The sequence below is a fragment of the Melospiza melodia genome, chromosome 25 (genome assembly GCF_035770615.1).
Source record: "Melospiza melodia melodia isolate bMelMel2 chromosome 25, bMelMel2.pri, whole genome shotgun sequence".
Classification (NCBI taxonomy): Eukaryota; Metazoa; Chordata; class Aves; order Passeriformes; family Passerellidae; genus Melospiza; species Melospiza melodia.
This window is the reverse complement of record NC_086218.1, coordinates 3,414,494-3,436,995: the sequence shown is the minus strand read 5'-3', so window position 1 is coordinate 3,436,995 and position 22,502 is coordinate 3,414,494.

Here is a 22,502-nt window from a genome sequence, read left to right as displayed (position 1 = left end):
CTCCATCCCTCTGGCCTCAGGCAATGCCTGTGCAGGGCTGGGGACCAGGGGCTCTGTGTCCCTCTCACCGCTGAGGGTGCTCGGGCCTGGGGGGGCTCTCCGACCTTCTCACCCCTGGGGAGGCCGGGGGGGGTCTCTGTCCCTCTCAGCCCTGCTGTGACCCCACACAAACATCATCGGGGTCACAGGAACAGAGACACACCCAAACCCCCAGAAGGGCTGAAACTGGGATTTGGTTTGGGGCTGAGGATTTTGGAAGGGGCTGGAATTTGGGCTGGGGTCAGAGCTGGGGCTGAGATTTGGATTAGAGCTGGGATTGGGGTTAAGGCTAGACATGGGATTGGCTTTAGGGCTGGGGTTGGGATTGGGTCTGGGGCTAGACGAGTCTGGCACTGGGATGAGATTAAATACAGAACTGTAAGTGTGTCTAAACATGGAGTGAGATTGAGACCAGAATCAGGATCAGGTTTGGGAATGAGCACAGCCAGAACGGGACAGGGGATATCACAGTAGGAAGGTTTGGGGAAAATCCTGGTTTAGGGAAAAAAAAGGTGTGAATGCCGTCGGCTGGGGATTCCTCCCACCCAAGTCCATTCCTAGAAGTCACCTGATATCCAGAAATCAAGAGTGAATAAAAAAAATGCCACCCGGATTTTCCCATTTCCAGTCTCATCACTCTCGGGTTCTGCTTAGCACCCCATCTCAGGGCTGCTGGGGATGCCATGTGTCCTGGGGATCCCCTCTCTCCAGGGTCCTGTTTTTGGATTCTGGGGGGTTGTGGGGTCCTGCTCTCCAGCCTCCCCTCAATCTAGCCACTTGGGGCTCCCCCCACTTCCCACCATCCTACCCTGGTTTAGGGCAAATATGGGAGAAAATCCCCAAAAGGGGTTTCCTCTAGACAGGAGATTCAAGCAGATTCTTTCCCAGCTGATTCAGAAAAATATTTCCTTGGAGAAAATTGCAAAAAACCTGTTTATTTAGCAGGCAAAGAATTCACCAGCAAAACAAATGAACAATATTAAACAACAAAATTGTTGCTGCTCCAAAAGAGATGAGAAACTCACAAAGTCCTTCCATGGGCTGTAGCTGGGCTCACTCAGTCTCTTAAAAGTGTCTTCTCAGTCTCTTATCAGTCCCTCCAGCACTGGAAATGCCGCGGCCCAGGCTCGGCCAGGTGGGCGACAGGTGTGAGGTGCCTGTGGTGTTCTGGGTGTTCAGTCCAGAGCAGGTTTAAACAGCTCCAAAGAAAAAGAAAAATCACAGTCCAGGGAACTTCTCTGCCCCAGCAAGCTAAAAACTGACTAAAAGCAAAGGTGAGCTCTGTCCTGCTGTCTGTCTGTCAGCAGACAACTGATACCTTAGGTTTTAAGTTTTTCTGTTCTGTTTTGGTGCGCAGCTTTTAGCTTTATATTAAGTGTACTGGGATCTTTTCTCAGGGTGGTGAAGACAAAACAATCCTGTTCTAGCTGGAGACTCAAGGACAATCTCTTCAAACTTCAGGCCCAAAGCATAAACAATGCGAAAGGAGGAGGGCGGGCAAGCAAGGAGGATGAAACTTCATAATTTGAAGTTATTAATTGGAGAGTTATGTGCAAATGGACTAAAACTTATAAAAATGCGAGATCTCGTGATCAAGCCCTCTTTTGCTCATACAGGCAGAGTCACAGCTTTGGCTCCGGTACTGCCAGGGTGTGGCCTTTGAAGGCATTTCAGAAAAAATCCACTTTATTCCTCATAGCTCTGTCTGGCCTCTGTTCCATCTCCTTAAGGCATCACAACAGTCCAGGAGCCGGAATGTGGAGGAGTGAGTGCAGTTTCTGAAAACAAACTGCAGCTTCTTCCTCCTCCCCGTCGGTCTCAAACCAGCCTTAAAGGCACAGAACTCATTTCTGGGCTAAACAGACCGATGGGGTACGAGCATCATGAACTCACCCCAGCACACGCCCCTGGTCCGGGTCAGGGGGTCCCGTCCCCGCCTCATCTCCGGGCTGCCGGGGGTCCCCCAGCTCCGGTATCGCCCCTTCCCCTCTCTCTGCCCTGGGGGTCCCCCGTTCCACAGCCCCGGCTCTCATGGGGATCCCCAAAACCAATGTCCCGCCCCGTCGGTACCGGGCCATCCCCACGTGGACCCCCTGGGGCCCTCCCGAGGTGCGATCGGGGCTCCTCTTCCCCCGAAAAAGCTCCTCTTGGGGAGCCCGGAGATATCCGGGGCTCGAGTCCGGGATCTGCCAGCTCCGAACATTGTCCAAAAAATCCTCCCGGAGACCCCTGGCTGGAGCCGGGGCGAGCTCGGCCTCCGCCCTCCCCTGCGGCTCGGGGCTGGGGGCGATGCTCCCGGGGCAGGGGGTGCTGCAGGCTCGGCGAGCGGGCGCTGCGAGCGCCGCGATTCTCCCGCTCCTGCTGCTGCTCCTCCTCTCCCTCCTCTTCCTCCCGCATTTCCGCCGCTCCCAGCCCGGACCCCCCTTTCCCTCCCCTCTGCCCCGCGGCCCCGCAGCACCGGCTGCTGGGTGGGGGAGCCCCCGATCGGTCCCGGGGCTGGGCAGGGGCTCGGGGACCCCCCCGGGGCGGATCCGTCCCCCCGGCCCGAGCCCCAAATTCCGCTCCGGGGCCGCCGGGCTCTGCGGGGCCGCCTGGCAACCGGTGAGTCATCGGCGAGAAAAGCTCTGGTTGGCTGGAAATTGGTTAGCGCCTCTTCTGATTGGCTGGAATCGTGAAAGGCGCTGCGCCCTGCGGGTGTCCCCGGGAGCTGCGGAGTTGGGGCCAGAGCCTTTTCCTATTTCTTTCTCTCTGAGAACATTTCTGATTTCTTTCACTCCCTTACTCCTTTCCATTTCTTGTTCAGTGCAATCCAAGTTCGAGCAGATCCGCAGTTGCGTTCCCATGGTGTCATTTTCACCTTCACTCAGGTGTGGGAATGTCGGAGAGCCCCCCAGCCCCGAGCACCCTCAGAGGTGAGAGGGACACAGAGCCCCTGGTCCCCAGCCCTGCACAGGCATTGCCTGAGGCCAGAGGGATGGAGACCCCCCGAGCATCCCCCAGGGTGAGGAGACAGAGACCCCTGAGCATCCCCTGGGCTGAGAGGGACAGAGACTGCCCCGAGCACCCCCTGGCACAGGGGTGAGAGGGAGGGAGACCCCCCAGGCATTCCCTGGGGTGAGAATGATGGAGACCTCATGGGGAATGGCCTGGGGTGACAGGGACAGGGACAGACCGTGGAAATGGCCTGGAATGACAGGGACAGGGACACCCACTCCAGCCTCTCACAAGCATTCCCAGGGGATGAGGTAGAGAGACCCCTTGAGCATCCACTGGGCACTGTGTTATAAATAAGCTTGACTAGGCCAATATTGAAGCAGCAAAAAATTTATTAATTACTAGGGTAAAGCATGAGCAATACAGCGCTGGGTACAGTGGGGGAAGTTTTCCCTCCAACTGCACACCAATAGTTGAGGCTTACAGGTATTTATAGGGGTACTCATCAGCTTTCTCAGCAGTTTCTATTCCCAAATTTTACATCACAATTCAATACCTATTGTGATTTAGTTTTTCAGGATGTATCCCAGAAAGGACTATCCCCAGAGGGTGGTGGTTTGGTTTCTGAAAGAAGGAAGAAGTCTCCCAGATGGTGAGGTCCAGCTCTCCAGATGTGGATCCACTTTTTAATTGCAAGGACTATAAATCTCATAAGAGTGATGTCCAGCTTCCCTTGGCTGAAACTTATAATCCTTGAGTTTTTGTTCATCTTCCTTTCTAAGGCTTCTTTTCACTGTTTTGTTAAGGTGTGAGATAAGCATGTTTCTTTTTATATATTTTAAAGCTATAGTTTCAAAGATCCTTACTACAAGCAATGTTCCAAAATTATACTTCAAAAGGTTATTATTGCAAAACTCTTTAAGGCTTAGCTACAAGCAGAAAGTTCCTGTCAAAATGCAACATCCTCAAAGCTTTACTTCAAATGCTTCTAAATCAAATTAAGACTTATAAAGATTAATTATGAACAAGAGATAGGTTCAAAGGCCTTATTCCATGCTTTACTTTCCTCAGTAATTATTAGAATTCATCTTTATAACTGTCCCATGGTCCGTTTCCACACATATTACAATCACAAATACCCACGTTGCCTGTATGTACCTGACACGAAACACAGCTTTGTATTTCACAGGGGGAAACAAGGATGGCTCCTGTGAGAAGCTGCTGGAAGCTTCCATCATGTCTGGCACAGCCAATTCCTGGTGGCTTCAAAGATGGACCTGCTGCAGGCAAAGGCTGGGCCATTACAAATGGTGGCAATGCCTCTGTGATAACAGATTGAAAAAGAAATCAAAATAGAGATTGTGGCACCGTTGTAACTCCACTCAGAGGAGAGCAGAGGGAGAACATGTGAGAAGAACAACTCTGCAGACCTCAAGGTCAGTGCAGAAGGAGGGGCAGGAGGTGCTCCAGGCCCTGGAGACCCAGGCACCCTGCAGGAGAGCCATGGAGAGAGGGGCCCTGCTCCCAGGCTGGAGCAGCCTGTCCCTGGAGGAATGCACCCCCTGGAAGAGTGACCCATGCTGCAGCAGTTTGGGAAGGACTGTTGTCCCTGGCATGGACTCACACTGCAGCAGTTTACAGAGGGCTGTTGCCCCTGAAATGGACTCACATGGGAGAAGCTCCTGCAGAACTGTCTCCCTTGGGAGGGACCCACGGTGCAGCAGGGGAACCACTCCTCTCCCTGAGCAGGGCCAGAAGCCATGGGTGATGAACTGACCATAAATCCCATTCCCTCTCTATTTGCACTGCTGGGATGGGAGGTAGAGCTGGAAGGAGGGAGGTGAGGGGCTTATTTTATTTCCCCTTTTCCTACTCTGACTTTGTTAGTAATAAATGAATTTCACGTCTCTAAGCTAAGCCTGTTTTTCCCAGGACAGTATTTGATGAGTGATCTCGCCCAGTCCTTATCTCAAGCCATGAACCCTTTATTAAATTCTCTTTGTCCAGCTGCAGAGGGGAGTGAGTGAGCAGCCCACATGGATGCCTGGCATTGGGCCTGGGTCAACCCACGACACCTTGGTACCACAGGGTCACACTGGACCCTTGGTTCTATGGGGTCTCATTGGTTCCATCAGGCCCTGCAGGGCCACTTAATTCAACAAGGCCCCAAAGTTTCACAGTGGTCTCCAGGAGTCCATGAGGCCCTGCAATGTCAAAATGGACCTTTGGATCCATGGGGGCCCACAGTGTCACAATGGGCTTTTTTGGTTCTACAGCTTCACAATGGCCCCTCAGTTCCATGTGTCCTGCACTGTTCCATGACTCCTTAGTTCCATGGGGTCCTGTAGGGTCACAATGGTCTCCTTGGTTTTCTGGTGCCACAGTTGCCATAATTTCCATGGTATCACAACTGCCCTTGGATCCCAAGAGGCCCCAGAGTGTCACAATGGTCCCTTGCTTGCATGACGCCCTGCAGTGTCACAATGGTGTCCATGATTCCATCAGGCCCTGCAGTGTCACCATGGACAGTTGGTTCAAGACACATCCACAATGTCACCACGGCCCCCTGGTTCCACAGAGCCCCACTGTGTCACTGTGGTCCCTTTGCTTCCAAGGCTCAGAAGTGCCAGAATGACCCTTTGGTTCCATCAGGCCTTGAAGTTTCAAAATGGTCTCCATGGTTTCATGAGTACTCCCTGTGTCATAAGAGACTCTTGGTTCCCTGAAGTTCTTCAGTGTCACAATGAGCCCTTGGTTCCACGAGGTTTGGTAGAGTCACAATTGACTCCTTGGTTCCATGAAGCCCTGCTGTGTCACAATGCCCATGGTTCCATGAGTGTCCATGGTGTCACCATTGCCTCCTTGGATCCCCAGTATCACCATGGTCTCCTTGGTCCCATCCAGGCCTTGTAACAAGAGAGAGGGAGCCATTTTGTGCCTTAGATGAAAGGCTGAAGAACTCATGGTGGTGAGGCTGTGTCACTGATAAGAAACAAAAGCCACCTGAATCTGAACGCCAAATACCATCTCAAGTACCTTTAATCCCAGCCTTGACAGAGGTAGAAAATACAAACAGAGATTCCCCAGTAAATCAAAAACAGGGACCATATTTGGAATGCAGGCAAAATGCATTCAGTGCATTCGAATGCACTCACTATGATGGGGAGGTGATGATCCCCTATTCCAAGAGAGAACTTACGAAGGGCTGACTATTGAAGGAACTACAGAGAACCACAATATAAGAAAAGCAGACAGCACAGGTAATTCTGGGATAGGCCGACCAGAAAGCAAGAGCAGATGAAGCAGTGCAGTGGGCACCAAGAAGATCACGTTCACATGCTGTGGGCAGCAACCCCATCAGGCCATGTCACCATCCCCTGGTACAAGGGGGGTCACGATGGTTCATTTCACTGATCTCAGGGTGCAAAGACGCACAGCAGGGGACTTTCAGTATTAACCAAAACAAATGCACCTTTTATTGAGTTCCCACAGCAGATGCAACAAAAGGATGAGAAAGGAGATAAAGGATAGAGAGACAGAGAAAAGGTGGGGAGGAATAGCTGCCAACAGCGAGATGAAATCCTCGTGGTCCGGCCAATAGATCCATCTGGTCACTTCGGGGAGAGTCTCAAAGCCTTTGGTTAACTCAGGGCTCTTTTATAATCTACCGCCAGGAGGGAACAGTGGAGAATAAATCCATTTGGAACAGGTACAGACAGTCCAGTTCTGAACAGCACAAACCGGTACCAGCAGTGAGCGGGGCCCGTTGTTTAAGGACTGGTTCCTATGGCAAACATCCTGCTTCCTGTGGCAGACATCCCACTCCAGTCATGCCAGCAGCCCTGGGTTAGAATTTGAAGGGTCTCAGTCTCAGTCCTTGGGGAGGGCTTCAATCTCCGTCCTTGATGGCGGTTGTGAGGCAGATGAGGGATCTTTGGACCATCTCTTACAGACTGACATCCCAAAACATAAAAATAATTATGCACTTCCCTGTAAAAATGAAATTTACTGAATAAATTTATACTTATTTTTCTTATTTATAAAAGAATTATTCTCTATTTGTAATATCAAATTTAATATTCATATTATAAAGTCCATACCTTTTTAGCAGGCAACAAATTCCAAGTAACACAATTTCCTTCATTAATTCATTGAGCAGTGTGGCTATTGATTTCCACTTCTTTATGCTAATTAGTCCTACTTTCAATCCTTTTGTCAATCTTTTTCATCATTTTTACTGACAGGGTAAAAGGGGCCACTTCGGGGTCCCTGGAGACATTTCTGCTGCACATTTGGGGCAGTTCTAGGTCTTGGGAGGGAATTCAGAGAGAACTTGAAGGTCTGGAGGACACTTGGGGGAGCCAGGTGGGCACTTGGAGGGGCACTCAGGGATTCCAAGGGACAGTTCAGGGTCCGGGGCAGCACTTGGGGGTCCAGGGGGGGCCCTTGGAGGTCAGGGAGAGGAATTTGGGGCCCTTCGGGTTCTGGGCAGGCCCTTGGAGGGCTCTGACTGGGCTCTCTGGGGCGCAGGGGGTGATGGGAGTTGTAGGCGCGAGGCTTATACAGTTTAACATGGCCGCGGAGTATCACGGGAGTTCGAGGCACAGCTGAAACGGCTCTCGGTGGGGCGCAAGGCATGACGGGAGATGAAGTCCCGACTGGAACAGCACTGGTCGTACGCCGTGGAGCATGATGGGAGCCGTAGTCCCGCAAGTGGCTCCAACGCTTTGTTTGGGGGTCCAGGAAGGCTCTTGGGGGACACTTCTGCGTCCGACCTGCGACTTGAGGTCCTCGGGTAAACGTAAGCGGTTCGAGAGAACTTGTGAGGAGCACTAATCAGGCTCTTTAGGGCGGGGGCACGGCAAGAGTTTTAGGCGCAGGACTGTTCTGAGGGGCTCTGGGGCTGCGGGGGAGGAGAGGAGATGAATTCTCAGAAGTGGCTGTACGGGCATCTGTGGGGTCGGGAGCACTCAGGGGGTCCGGGTACGCTTTTGGAGGGTCCCAAATGGGCGCTGAGGGGGCACTGAGGGATTCTGGAGCATCTGGGGGACACTTAAGGGACAAAGGGGGGGCGGATCCCGGGGTTCTGTGGAGCACGGGGCATGATGGGCGTTGTAGTCCCGGCTCCAATGGGGCTGAATCGGGCCGCGGGGCATGACGGGAGTTGTGGATACCGTAGGCACCGTCCGCAAGTCTCCGACCTCTGCCGCTGACTGGCTCCAGGTGGTGATGGGCGGGAGTCTCGGCAAATGGGATACGGTGGAGGCGGGAACAGCCCATTCAACCTCTCCAGTCCCTCCCAGTACAGCCCAGTTCATCCCCAGTACAGACCAATACAACCGCAGTACAGCCCAGGTCATCCTAAGTAGAACCCAGTAAAACCCCAGTGCCCCTCCAATCACTCCTAGAACAGCCCAGTCCCTCCCAATACACCTGAGTTCATTCCCAGTCCCTTCCAGTTCCCCCCAGTGTCATCCACAGGATGCCCCAGTGTCCCCAGTCTTCTTGGCAATGGCCCCATTATCCCCAGTTTGTCCTAGTCCTCCCCAGTATCACTGCCAGTATGTTCCAGTGTCTCGCACAGCGTTCCCAGTGTTCCCCAGTATGTCCCAGTTCTCCCCAGTGTTTCTAAAGGCAGTTTATTTTCTCACGGTGGCTGTGGCAGCCAAACCCAGCAGTGGGGTCAGTGCAGTGCCCATGGCCACAGCCCCTTGCAGGGGCCCAGTGCAGCTTGGGCTGATGATCCACCCTCACAGCTGGCCCAGGGCAGCTCTGCAGTGCCTTTGGTGGCACCTGGGGATGGCACACACCTGAGCAGTGTGTCTGTTTGCAGTGAGGAAACTCAGAAGTTTGAGATTGCTGCAAAAAGTACAAAAAGGGAAAATCCCTCTTGGGCTGGGTGCAGCCAGCTCTGCAAGCACAGCAGGGCCCAGGGCAGTGAGGACAGACAGGATGGGGCTGAGCAATGTGGAGCAAGGTTGTCCACACTGGGTCAGAGCTCAAGGCACAGCTTCTGTGAGCAGGCCAGAGCTGCTGAGGAGAGACCCTGGGTCAATATCAATCACAGAATGCTGCAACCACCTCTGCTCTAAAGAGAAATTTAATAAAAGACACCCTTTAAAATAGGAATGTATCTTTTATTACTGCTCTTTGAAATCTTTCTCCATAACTGGACTAGGAAACCTTTAATGACCCTCTCAGGGCTTTGCTGTTGTTTACATCAGACTCAGTCCTTGAGAGTGTCTTGAAAAAATTTCTCAAGAACTCAAAGTTAAATTTAGACTCCAAATTTTCTTGAAGTTTGAATGGGTCCCACTGAGGGACACGACTGCCTGCCTCTGCCTGCCCACACAAAGGCTCCTTCTGGGGGACATGCTGCACTACAGCCCTGCCCTAGCAGGGAAATTTCTTTGTGTTTGGGTCCTGTCTGGCTCTCCCTATCTGCCCTTTGTATTAATTCTTTCTTTCTCTGGCTGTTGTCTATTGTGCCAAAAAGATCCACCATCTCTGAAACCTCCCTTCAGTCCCTCCCAGGTCTCCTCTGCTGTCCTCAGTCTCCACTCCACTGAGCACAGAGCTCCTTTGTCCCTGTACATGAATCTGCTGTTTCTGAGGGTGCCATTTATTCAGGCCTGAGCTGTAGTGAGGGATAACTCCCAACCACACATGGACATGTAATTCTACCACTGTGTTGCTTCTATACAGTCACTAAATGTGAATTACAATTTATCCATTTCCATAAAACCCACCCCAAGTTCCCAGATTCAGTCCTTGTTTTGTCTACCCCTGCATCCTTCAGCCAGATGTCTTCATCTTTTCTTCCAACACTCCTTGCTGGCAAAGCAGCCCCTGAATGCCTTGTTCCTGTGCTGAAAGTTCACAGGCACAGTAAAAATGGAATGAACCCTTTTGGTATCAGCCCAAGGCTTTGTGTGGGCAGGCAGAGGCAGGCAGGAGGCAGAGCTGTCAGCAAAGGAAGGGCCCAGCCAGGTGGGGCAGCCAGGGGATGCCGACAGCCTGCAGGGACAGAGGCGCAGGGCAGGGACACTGTGGGACAGCCTGGGCTGCACAGGGCACAGGGATGGGCAGCAGCTGCAAGACAGCCCTGCCAGAGCCACCTTGGGCAGCACTTTGGCCATGGCTGCTGGGCCTGGGCCTGAGGCCACGAGGAGGGGACAAGTGACCCTTGCAGGGCTGGGGCCTCATTGCCTCCTTGTCCCTGCTCAGCAGCCTGGCAGGGGCCGCCCCATGCTCCTGCCCTTGCCATTGCACATCCCCACATGCCAGTGCCCATCCTGGGAAGAGCCCTGAGCAAGGAGCGAGGGACAGGATCTGCCTGGCCAGGGGCTGGGGCTCAGGCCTTGGCCCTTTACATTCCTCAAACACACCCAGCTTTGCTCAGCACCAGAGACACCTTTGCCTTGCTTGTCCCCAGCTGCCATCACTGCCTCCAGTGTTCTGCTCTGACCCAGAACATTCCCAGTGGTGTACCTCTGTGGCACCTATTAAAACTTTAAGAAAAATTGGAGTCTAAATTTAACTTTGAGTTCTTGAGAAGTTTTTTTAAGATGCTCTCAGGGACTGAGTCTGATGTAAACAACAGCAAAGCCCTGAGAAGGTCATTAAAGTTTTCCTAGTCCAGTTATGGAGAAAGATTTCAAAGAGCTGTAATAAAAGATACATTCCTATTTTAAAGGGTGTCTTTTATTAAATTTCTCTTTAGAGCAGAGGTGGTTGCAGCATTCTGTGATTGATATTGACCCAGGGTCTCTCCTCAGCAGCTCTGGTCTGCTCACAGAAGTTGTGCCTGAAGCTCTGACCCAGTGTGGACAACCTTGCTCCACATTGCTCAGCCTCATCCTGTCTGTCCTCACTGCCCTGGGCCCTGCTGTGCTTGCAGAGCTGGCTGCACCCAGCCTAAGAGGGATTTTCCCTTTTTGTACTTTTTGCAGCAATCTCAAACTTCTGAGTTTCCTCACTGCAAACAGACACACTGCTCAGGTGTGTGCCATCCCCAGGTGCCACCAAAGGCACTGCAGAGCTGCCCTGGGCCAGCTGTGAGGGTGGATCATCAGCCCAAGCTGCCCTGGGCCCCTGCAAGGGGCTGTGGCCATGGGCACTGCACTGACCCCACTGCTGGGTTTGGCTGCCACGACCACCGTGAGAAATGAAACTGTCCTTGGAAAGACTGGGGAGGACCGGGACATACTGGGGACACTGGGAGTGCTGTGGGAGACACTGGGACATACTGGGAGTGACACTGGGGAGGACTGGGACATACTGGGAACAATGGGAATGCTGTGGGAGACACTGGGGCATACTGGGAGTTACACTGGGCCGTTGCAGGGAGGACTGGGGACACTGGGGCAGCCTGTGGACTACACTGGAGGGAACTTGGAGGGACTGGGTATAAACTCAGGTGTATTGGGAGGGACTGGGCTGTACTGGAGGGATTGGAGGGGCACTAGGGTTGTCCTGGGTTCTACTTGAGATCACGTGGGCTGTACTCGGGATGAACTGGGCTGTACTGGGAGCGACTGGAGAAGTTGAATGGGCTGTTCCCGCCTCTGCCGCATCCCATTTGCCAAGACTCCCGCCCATCACCGCCCGAAGCCAATCAGCGCCAGAGATCGGAGACTCGGGGACGGTGCCTACGGTAGCCACAACTCCCGTCATGCCCCGCGGCCCGATTGAGCCCCATTGGAGCCAGAACTACAACCCCCGTCATGTCCCGCGCTCCACAGAAACCCCCCCCCCCCCCCCCCCCCCGGGATCCGCCCCCCCTTTGTCCCTTAAGTGTCCACCAGACCCTCCCGGATCTCTCAGTGCCCCCTCAGTGCCCATTCGGGACCCCCTAATTGCGTCCCTGGACCCCCTGAATGCTCCCAACCCCACAGATGCCCGGTATTCATCTCATCTCATCCCCTGCGGCCCCAGAGCCCCTCAGAACAGTCAGGCGCCTAAAACTCCTGCCGTGCCCCGCGCCCTAAAGAGCCCGGTTAGAGCTCCCCAAAGAGCCCGGTTAGAGCTCCCCGAGCTCCCCTCAAGTTCTCTCGAACCGTTTACGTTTCCCCGAGGACCTCAAGTCGCGGCTCGGATGCAGAAGTATCCACCAAGAACCTTCCCGGACCCCCAAACAAAGCATTGGAGCCACTTCCGGGACTACGGCTCCCATCATGCTCTGCGGCACATACCCAGTGCTTTTTCAGCCGGGACTTCATCTCCCGTCATGCCCCGCGCCTCCACTGAGAGCCATTGCAGCTGCGCCTCGAACTTCCCTGATGCTCCGCGGCCCCGTTTAACCGTATTAGACCGTCGCCTACAACTCCCATCAACCCTCGCGCCCCAGAAATCCCAGTCAGAGCCCCCCAAGGTCCCGCCCGGACGCCGAAGGGCCCGAAATTCTCCTCCCTGATCTCCAAGCGCCCCCCTGGACCCCCAAGTGCTGTCCCGGACCCTGAACTGTCCCGCAGAATCCCTGAGTGCCCCACCAAGTGCCCACCCGGCTCCCCCAAGTGTCCTCCAGACCCTCAAGTTATATCTGAATTCCCCCTCCAGACCCAAAACTGCCCCAAATGTGCCCCAGAAATGTCTCCACGGACCGCAAAGTGGCCCCTTTTATCCTGTCTTTGAAAATGATGAAGAAGATGACAAAAGGATTTAAAATAGGACTGATTAGCCTAAAGAAGTAGAAACCAATAGCCACACTTCTCAATTAATTAATGTTGGGAATTGTGTTACTTAAAACTAATGACCAATACATTTTTTGCTTGCTAAAAAGGTATGGATTTTTAAATACAAATATTAAAATTTTGTAATACAAATATAGAATAATACTATCATAAATAATAAAAAAGAATTATAATTTTCCTAATTCTGTAAATTTTTTTTTAAGGGGAAATGCACATTTATTTTCATGTTTAGGGATGTCAGTCTGTAAGAGATAGTCCAGAGATCCCTCATCTGCCTACACAGCCGCCGTCAAGGACGGAGATTGAAGCCCTCCCCAAGGACTGAGACTGATAACCCTAAAATTCTAACCCAGGTGTGCTGGCCTGACTGGAGCGGGATATCTGCCATGGGAAGCGGGATGTTTCTTGTAGGAACCAGTCCTGAAACAACGGGCCCCGCTCACTGCTGGTACCGGTTTGTGCTGTTCAGAACTGGACTGTCTGTACCTGTTCCCAATGGATTTATTCTCCACTGTTCCCTCCATGTGCCATCCTGCTCCCCTCCCTGCGGCAGATTATAAAAGAGCCCTGAGTTAACCAAAGGCTTTAAGACTCTACCCGACATGACCAGACGGATCTATTGGCCAGAGAACAAGGATTTCATCTTTCTGTTGGCAGCTATTCCCCCCCTCCTTTTCTCTGTCTCTCTGTCCTTTATCTCCTTTCTAATCCTTCTGTTGCATCTGCTGTGGGAACTCAATAAAAGGTGCATTTGTTTTGGTTAATACTGAAAGCCCCCTGTTATGTGTCTTTGCACCCTGAGATCAGTGAAACAAACCATCGTGACCCCCCCTTGTACCAGGGGATGGTGACACAGCCTGATGGGGTTGCTGCCCACAGCGTGTGAATGTGATCTTCTTGGTGACGACTGCACTGGTTCATCTGCTCTTGCTTTCTGGTCGGCCTATCCCAGAATCACCTTTGCCACCTGCTTTTCTTATATTGTGGTTCTCTGCAGTTCCTTTAATAGTCAGCCCTTTCTAAGTTCTCTCTTGGAATAGGGGATCATCACCTCCCCATCATATTGAGTGCATTTGAATGCACTTGAATGCATTTTGCCTGCATTCCAAATATGGTCCCTGGTTTTTGATTTACTGGGGAATCTCTGTTTGTATTTTCTACCTCTGTCAAGGCTGGGATTGAAGGTACTTGAGATGATATTTGGCGTTCAGATTCAGGTGGTTTTTGTTTCTTATCAGTGACACAGCCTCAAAACCATGAGTTCTGCAGCCTTCCATCTAAGGCACAAAATGGCTCCCTATTTCTTGTTACAAGGCCTGGATGGTACCAAGGAGACCATGGTGATACTGGGGATCCAAGGAGACCATGGTGACACCATGGGCACTCATGGAACCATGGGCATTGTGACACAGCAGGGCTTCATGGAACCAAGAGTCTCTTATGACACAGGGGGGACTCCTGAAACCGTGGAGACCATTTTGAAATTTCAAGGCCTGATGGAACCAAAGGGTCATTCTGGAACTTCTGAACCTTGGAATGAAAGGGACCACAGTGACACAGTGGGGCTCTGTGGAACCAAGGGGCCATGATGACATTGTGGAGTGTCATTGAACCAACTGCCCATGGTGACACTGCAGGGCCTGATGGAATCATGGACACCATTGTGACACCACAGGGCGTCATGGAAGCAAGGGGCCATTGTCACACTCTGGGGCCTCTTGGGATCCAAGGGCAGTTGTGATACCATGGAAATCATGGCAAGTGTAGCACCATGAAACCAAGGAGACCATTGTGACACTACAGGACCCCATGGAACTAAGGAGTCATAGAACCGTGCAGGACACATGGAACCCAGGGGCCATTGTGAAGCTGTAGGACCAAAAAAGCCCATTGTGACACTGTGGGCCCCCAGGGATCCAAAGGTCCATTTTGACATTGCAGGGCCTCATGGAATCCTGGAGACCACTGTGAAACTTTGGAGCCTTGTTGAATTAAGTGGCCCTGCAGGGCCTGATGGAACCAATGAGACCCCATAGAACCAAGGGTCCAGTGTGACCCTGTGGTACCAAGGTGTCGTGGGTTGACCCAGGCCAAATGCCAGGCATCCATGTGGGCTGCTCACTCACTCCCCTCTGCAGCTGGACAAAGAGAATTTAATAAAGGATTCATGGGTTGAGATAAGGACTGGGCGAGATCACTCATCAAATACTGTCCTGGGAAAAACAGGCTTAGCTTAGAGATGTGAAATTCATTTATTACTAACAAAATCAGAGCAGGAAAAGGGGAAATAAAATAAGCCCCTCACCTCCCTCCTTCCAGCTCTACCTCCTACCCCAGCAGTGCAGGGAGAAAGGGAATGGGGGTTTTGGTCAGTTCATCACCCATGGCTTCTGGCCCTGCTCAGGGAGAGGAGTGGTTCCCCTGCTGCACCGTGGGTCCCTCCCAAGGGAGACAGTTCTGCAGGAGCTTCTCCCATGTGAGTCCATTTCAGGGGCAGCAGCCCTCTGCAAACTGCTGCAGTGTGAGTCCATGCCAGGGACAACAGTCCTTCCCAAACTGCTGCAGCATGGGTCACTCTTCCAGGGGGTGCATTCCTCCAGGGACAGGCTGCTCCAGCCTGGGAGCAGGGCCCCTCTCTCCATGGCTCTCCTGCAGGGTGCCTGGGTCTGCAGTGCCTGCAGCACCTCCTGCTCCTCCTTCTGCACTGACCTGGATGTCTGCAGAGTTGTTCTTCTCACATGTTCTCCCTCTGCTCTCCTCTGAGTGGAGTTACAACGGTGCCACAATCTCTTTTTGATTTCTATTTCAATCTGTCACAGAGGCATTGCCACCATTTGTAACTGGCCCAGCCTTTGCCAGCAGCAGGTTCATCTTTGAAGCCACCAGGAATTGGCTGTGCCAGACATGGTGGAAGCTTCCCGCAGCTTCTCACAGGAGCCATCCCTGTGCCCCCTTGTGAAATACAAAGCTGTGTTTTGTGGCAGGTACATACTGGCAACGTTTGTATTTGTGATTGTAATATGTGTGGAAACCGACCATAGGACAGTTATAAAGACAAATTCTAATAATTACTGAGGAAAGTAAAGCATGGAAGGCCTTTGAACCTATCTTTTGTTCGTAATTAACCTTTCTAAGTCTTAAGTTGATTTAGGAGCATTTGAATGAAAGCTTTAAGGATGTTGTTTTTGACAGGAACTTTCTGTTTGTAGCTAAGCGTAAAGAGTTTTGCAATAGTAACCTTTTGAAGTATAATTTTAGAATATTGCTTGTAGTAAGGATCTTTGAAACTATAGCTTTATATATATAAAGGAAACATGCTTATCTCACACATTAACAAAACAGTGAAAAGCAGCTTGAGAAAGGAAGATGAACATCAACCCAAGGATTTATAGCTTCAACCAAGGGAAGCTGGACATCACTGTTATGAGATTTTTAGACCTTGCAATCAATAGTTGGACCCAGATCTGGAGAGCTGGATTTCACCATCTGGGCGACTTCTTCCTTCTTTCAGTAACCGAACCACCAGCATCTGGGGATACTGCTTTTGGAATAGATCCTGAGAAAACTAAATCACAGTAGTGTATAGAATTGTGACATCAAAATTGGGAATAGAAACTACTGATGAGTAAAAATTTGTACCAGAAACTGCTGAGAAAGCTGATGAGTACCCCTATAAATACCTGTAAGCCTCAACTATCAGTGTGCAGTTGGAGGGAAAACTTCCCGCACTGTACCCAGCGCTGTATTGTGCATACTTTACCATACTAATTAATAAATTGATTGCTGCTTGAGTATTGGCCTAGTCTCATTTATAACAGAATCCACATCAGCCCAGGCTGGGGTGGGCAGTGGCCGCTCAGTTCCATGGACTGGATGCGGCAGGGAGGGAACGCTGGGGCTGTCATCACTGGGTTGTCACACAGGGGACACTGGGGCCTGTCACCGCTGGGGTGTCACACACAGGGCAACGCTGGGCCTGTCACCACTGGGTTGTCACACAGGGCAACACTGGGGCTGTCATCGCTGGGGTGTCATACACACACAGGGCAATGCTGTGGCTGTCACCACTGGGGTGTCACACACACAAAGGGCAACACTGGGGCTGCCCTGCTCCTGCCCTGTCCCCAACAGCTCTGCCAGCACCTCAAGGGCACACAAAGGCTGAGCCAAAGGGTGAGAATTGCAGGAGGGGCTGAGCTGGGAGTGACCCATTGCGATCATTGAGTCATAGAATCACAGAATTACTGGGTTGGAAGAATTCTTCATGATCATCGAGTCCAATCCAGCCCCAACACCAGCTCAACTGGACCATGGCACCCAGTGCCACATCCAATCTTTTTTTCAACACATCCAGGAATGGTGACTCTACCATCTCCCCAGGCAAACCAATCTAATACTTTATCACCCTTTGTGTCGAAAACTTTTTCCTAATATCCAACCTAAATTTCCTTTGGCACAACTTAAAACTCTGTCCTCTGGTTCTGTCAGTTGTTACCTGGAGAAAGAGACCGACCGCCACGTGGCTACAACCACCTTTCAGGGAGTTGTAGAGGGATAAGGTCACCTCTGAGTCTCCTTTTCTCCAGGCTAATAAACCCTAGCTCCCTCAGCCACTCCTCACAGAACTTGTGCTCCAGACCCCTCACCAGCTTTGTTGCCCTTCTCTGGACATGCTCCAGCCCCTCAGTTTCCCTCCCAAATTGGGGGCCCTAGAACTGGACACAGCACTCAAGATACAGTACAGGGGAAGAATGCCAGGTACACCAGTTCCAAGTGCAAGGGAAGAATGGCCTCCCTGTTCCTGCTGGCCACACCATTCCTGATCCAGGCCAGGAGCCATTGGCCTTCTTGACCACCTGGGCACACTGCGGGCTCATGTTCAGCTGCTGTTGACCAGTACCCCCAGGTCCCTTTCTGCCTGAGCACTGTCCAGCCACACAGGCCCCAGCCTACAGCGCTGCAGGGGGTTATTGTGGCCAAAAATGCAGGACTGGACACTTGGACTGATTAAATTTCATCTTATTGACTCTGCCTATCCCTCCAATTGTTCCAGGTCTCTCTGCAGAGCCCTCCTACCTTCCAACAGATGGACACACACTCCCAGCTTGGTGTCATCTGCAGATTTACTAATGAAAGGCTCAATCCTCTCATCCATGTGGTCAATAAAAATATTGAACAGAGCTGGCTCCAGCACAGAGCCCTGAGGGACAGCTCTGGTGCCTGGCTGCCAGCTGGATACAGCACCGTTCACCACCACTCTCTGGGCCCATCCAGCCAGTTCTGGGCCCAGTACAGAGTGCTCCTGTCCCAGCCCTGGGCTGCAGCTTTTCCAGGAGTGTGCTATGGTAGACAGTGCCAAAGGCCTTGCTGGAGCCACAGCCTTTCCTGCACGCACCAGGCGGTCACCTGGTCATAAAAAGAGACCAGGTTGGTCAAACACGACCTTCCCCTCCTAAACCCCTGCTGGCTGGATCTGGTACCCTTGGCCATCCTGTAAGTGCTGGGTGATGACACTCACTATAAACTGTTCCATTGCCTTACCGGGTACTGAGGTCAGAATGACTAGCCTATAATTACCAGGATCCTCCTTCCCACCCCTGTTGTGAATGGGTGTCACATTGGGCAGCTTCCAGTCATCTGGAACCTCACCAGTGAGCCAGGACTGCTGCTAAATGATGGGAGAGCAGCTTGGCAAGCTCATCTGCCAGCTCCCTCATCACTCTGGGGTGGATCCCATCTGGTTCCATGGATTTATGAATATCCAAGCAGCTCAGCAGTTCTCTGACTGCCTTCTCCTGGATAACAGAGGGCCCATTCTGCTCCCTGACCCCATCTACCAGCCCAGGAGCACAGCTGTCCTGAGCCATCTTCCCACTAAAGACTGAGACAAACAAGGCGTTAAGCACCGCTGCCTTCTCCTCATCTGCAGTTACTAAGTTCCCTCCGTCATCCATCAGAGAACAAAGGCTGGCCTTACTCTTCCTTTTACCAGTAGTATATTTATAAAAAACATTTTTATTATCCCTTATAAAAGTCACCATTCTAAGCTCAAACTGAGCTTTAGCCACCCTATTTTTTTCCTACATACTCTAGCAGCCCTCTTAAATACTTCCTGAGAGATCTGACCCTCCTTCCAAAGATGATACATCCTTTTTTTATTCCCAAGTTCCTCCAAAACCTCCTTGCCCATCCAGGCTGGATGTTTGCCTTGTTGATTCACCTTTTGGCACACAGGGAAAGTCAGTTCCTGTGTCCTCAAGATCTCTGTTTTGTAGCATGTCCACTTTTCCTGAACTTCTTTGTTTTTAAGGACTACTTCCCAAGGAACTCTCTGAATAAATCTCCTAAACAGGCCAGAATCTGTCCTATAGAAGTCCAGTGTAAAAGTCTTCTTAATGTTCCTCTTGACTTCACCAAATATTGAGAACTCTATAATTTCATGATCACTGTTCCCCCGGCAGCCTCCAACCACGACATCTCCCACCAGACCATCTTTATTTACAAACAACAAATCTAACACTGTCCCTCCCCTGCTGGGCTCACTCACCAACTACAACAAAAAGTTATCCTCCACAAACTCTAAAAATTTCCTGGGTTGCCTTTTTTCAGCGGTATTGAGCTCCCAGCAGATGTCCAGCAGGTTGAAATCACCTTCAAGAACAAGAGCTGATGAACCTGAAACATTCTCTAGCTGCTTAGAGAATGAGTAGTCCACCACTTCTTCCTGGTTGGGTGGACAATAACAGACTCCCAGTAGGATGTCAGCCTTGTTGGCCTTCCCCTTAATTCTCATCCATAGGAATTCGACTTAATCATCATTAGTTTCAATACCTATGGTGTTCAAAGCCTCCCTAATATAAAGGGCCATCCCTCCACCTCTTCTCCCTTTCCCATCTCTCCTGAAGAGCTTGTAGCCATCCAGTGCAGCACTCCAGCCATGTGAGTCATCCCACCACGTTTCCCTGATGGCAATTACATCACAGCTCTGCTGTTGGACCATGGCCTCCAGCTCTTCTTGTTTGTTACACATGCTGCATGCACTGGTATAGGTGCACCTCAGCTGGGCTGCTGATTTCATCTCTAACTCAGGCTTACTACCCTTGGGCCTGCTTCCAGACAGCCCAGCCACATGCCCTTCCCCCTTCAAACGTAGTTTAAAGCTCTCTCAACAAATTCTGCCAGTTCATGAGCTAAAAACTTTCTGTCCTTAACAGAGAGATGGAGCCCATCAGGTTCCAGCAGGCCAGGAGCTGTAAAAGTTGCCCTGGGATCAATGAATCCAAAATTCTGTCCATGGCACCAACACTTGAGCCACTGTCTTAGACTGGAAATGAGTGTGTGTGTTCTATTCCTATCTGTGGAGCAGTTGTTTTCTGTTAATTGGGCAGTTTTCTTCATCTCTTCCACAACCAATCTTCCATTTGGGGAGATACCTTCTTGAGTGAAGGGGAGGTCATGTAGAGTAGTGTGATTGGGGGAAGTTTTATAAGGGTGGATAGGAGGAGGCCGGTAGTGAGAGGAGAGCCTTGGAGTACTTCTGGGAATCAGAAGTGGAATGGCACTAGTCCTAGTTTTATTGCGATTGCTGAGGTAAGAATTAGGCAGGATGTTGGGTGGGAAAGTTGGGTGATGTCTCATTGTCCAGCGTACCATGTGTTGGTTATGCTGGAGAATAAGACTAGGGCGGAAGCAGCTGCTTGGGTGAGGAAATATTTAGTGTCGTTGAGTGTCACTGCATGACTGATAAAATTACATCATCCCATTGTGAGAGGCTCATCCCAGAGCCAGAGGGAGGAGCCATGCATTCCTAACTGGATATAATCTGAGATTTCAAACACCACAGGGAGCCTTTTCTTACTGGATTCCCAGAGAAGCAGCTTTCTTATCCACTGGATTCCAAGACCAGGAAGACCAGGCCCATCTACACTGCCACTGGACCTCCAGAGGAAAACTAGACCCTTCTTCAAGATCACTGATCCAACAGAACCACACCTGTCACTGCAGGAGCACTGCAGCCATCACTCAATGGGACTGCTACCAATACCCTGACCAACAGAGTGTCAGGTTATATTCTGGCCCTGTCAGTGGTTTTGTTTTTTTTTTTTTGTACTATTGCATTTGTATTTTTAAGTTTCCTAGTTTAGAACTGTTATTCCAATTGCCATATCTTTGTCTAAAAGCACCTTAATTTCAAAATTATAGTAATTCAGAGGGAGGGGGTTTACATTTTCCATTTCAAGGGAGTCTCCTGCCTTCCTTAGCAGACATCTGTCTTTCAAACTGAGACAATGCCGTGGAAAACTCAGGCACGTGAGGAGCAAGTCAGTGCCCCTTTCCCCCTCTCTCCTGCTCCATCTCCCAGCCCATCATGGCCCCCAGCTGCAGGACAACTGTGTTGCCAATGCTGTCCTGACAGGGATGCACTGGGGGGATCTCCTTCCCCTTCCCTCTGGCATGGACGCAAATCCCATCCTCTCTTTGTCCTTCCTCCCTCAGACAAGAAGCTGAGGATGGAGACCAGGGAGGACAAATCCCCGTGGTAGAACATGGTGCAAGAGGCCGTTTTGAGTGATTCCACAGTGCAGAATTCCACTGGGGAGGAAAATCCCCAGAGATCCCACAGGAGGAGGGGCTGCAAACCCAGCCCAACGTGCTCTGAGGAGGAAAGACTAACTCTGAGCCAGGATGGTGGACAGAGCTTCAGTCAGAGCTCATGGGCAGCTTCATGATGGGGAAAAACCCTACAAGTGCTTGGAGTGTGGGAAGAACTTCAGGCAGAGCAGCCCCCTGATCAGCCACCAGATGATCCATGCTGGGGAATGGCCCTACGAGTGTGGGGAGTGTGGGAAGGGCTTCAGCTACAGCTCCGCCCTCGCCATCAACCAATGCATCCACACCGGGGAGAGTGTATCCAGTGTCAGAAGAAGTTTCGAATCAGCTCCGATCTCCTCTGCCACCAGCAGATTCGCACAGAGGAGAGGCCCTTCCACTGCCCTGACTGTGGGAAGGGCTTCAACTGTGTCTCCCACCTCATCAGGCACCAGCGCATCCACACTGGGGAGAGGCCCTACGAGTGTCCCCAGTGTGGAAAGAGCTTCAGCAGTAGCTGTCACTTAACCAGACACCAACGGAGGCACTGGCAAGGGAACCCCTGCAAATGCCCAAGCTGCAGGAACAGCTTCAGGCACCGCTCCAGCTTCATCCCCAGTTAGAGGGCCCACATTGGGAAGAGTCCTGGGGATCCATGTTCCCCATGATCCATGCTGTGAAGACACCTGTCCCTTTTCCTGCCCCTGCCGATGACATGATATGGGATTGAGGAACATGAGGGTCTGGCCATGGATGTGTCAATCCATTCACTCCCACCTCTGGTCATTGCCAGGGGCAGGAAAGGTACTCTCTCCCTCAATCCCTGAGGAGAAGGATGTCCTTTCCAGGCAGGGGAAATTGTGGCCAGGAAGATTCAGTGAGTTGTGTTGTAGTTTTCCCTGTTAAAGATTTATTTTTCCCTTCTGTTATCAATATTGTTTCTGTTCCATTCGTTCCTTATCTCGTTTCTGTTCCCAATAAATTGCTCTTATCTCAGCCTGGGATCTTTGCCTTTTGTGCTTTCCATGGGAAGCGGGAGGGCAGCGAGGGCAGCGCGGTTTAAGCAGGAGCAGGAAATTGGGGAATCCCATTCCTGAACCCCAGCCCGTGGAAACCGAGCATCCCAGCTGGTCCCAGCCCTGGTGGCCATGGCAACAGCCTTGGGAGCGGGTCCCTGGCTGGGGCTGTGGGAACCTCTTCCCTCTGGTGCCCAGGGACAGGAGTGGAGGGAACGGCTGCAGCTGAGTC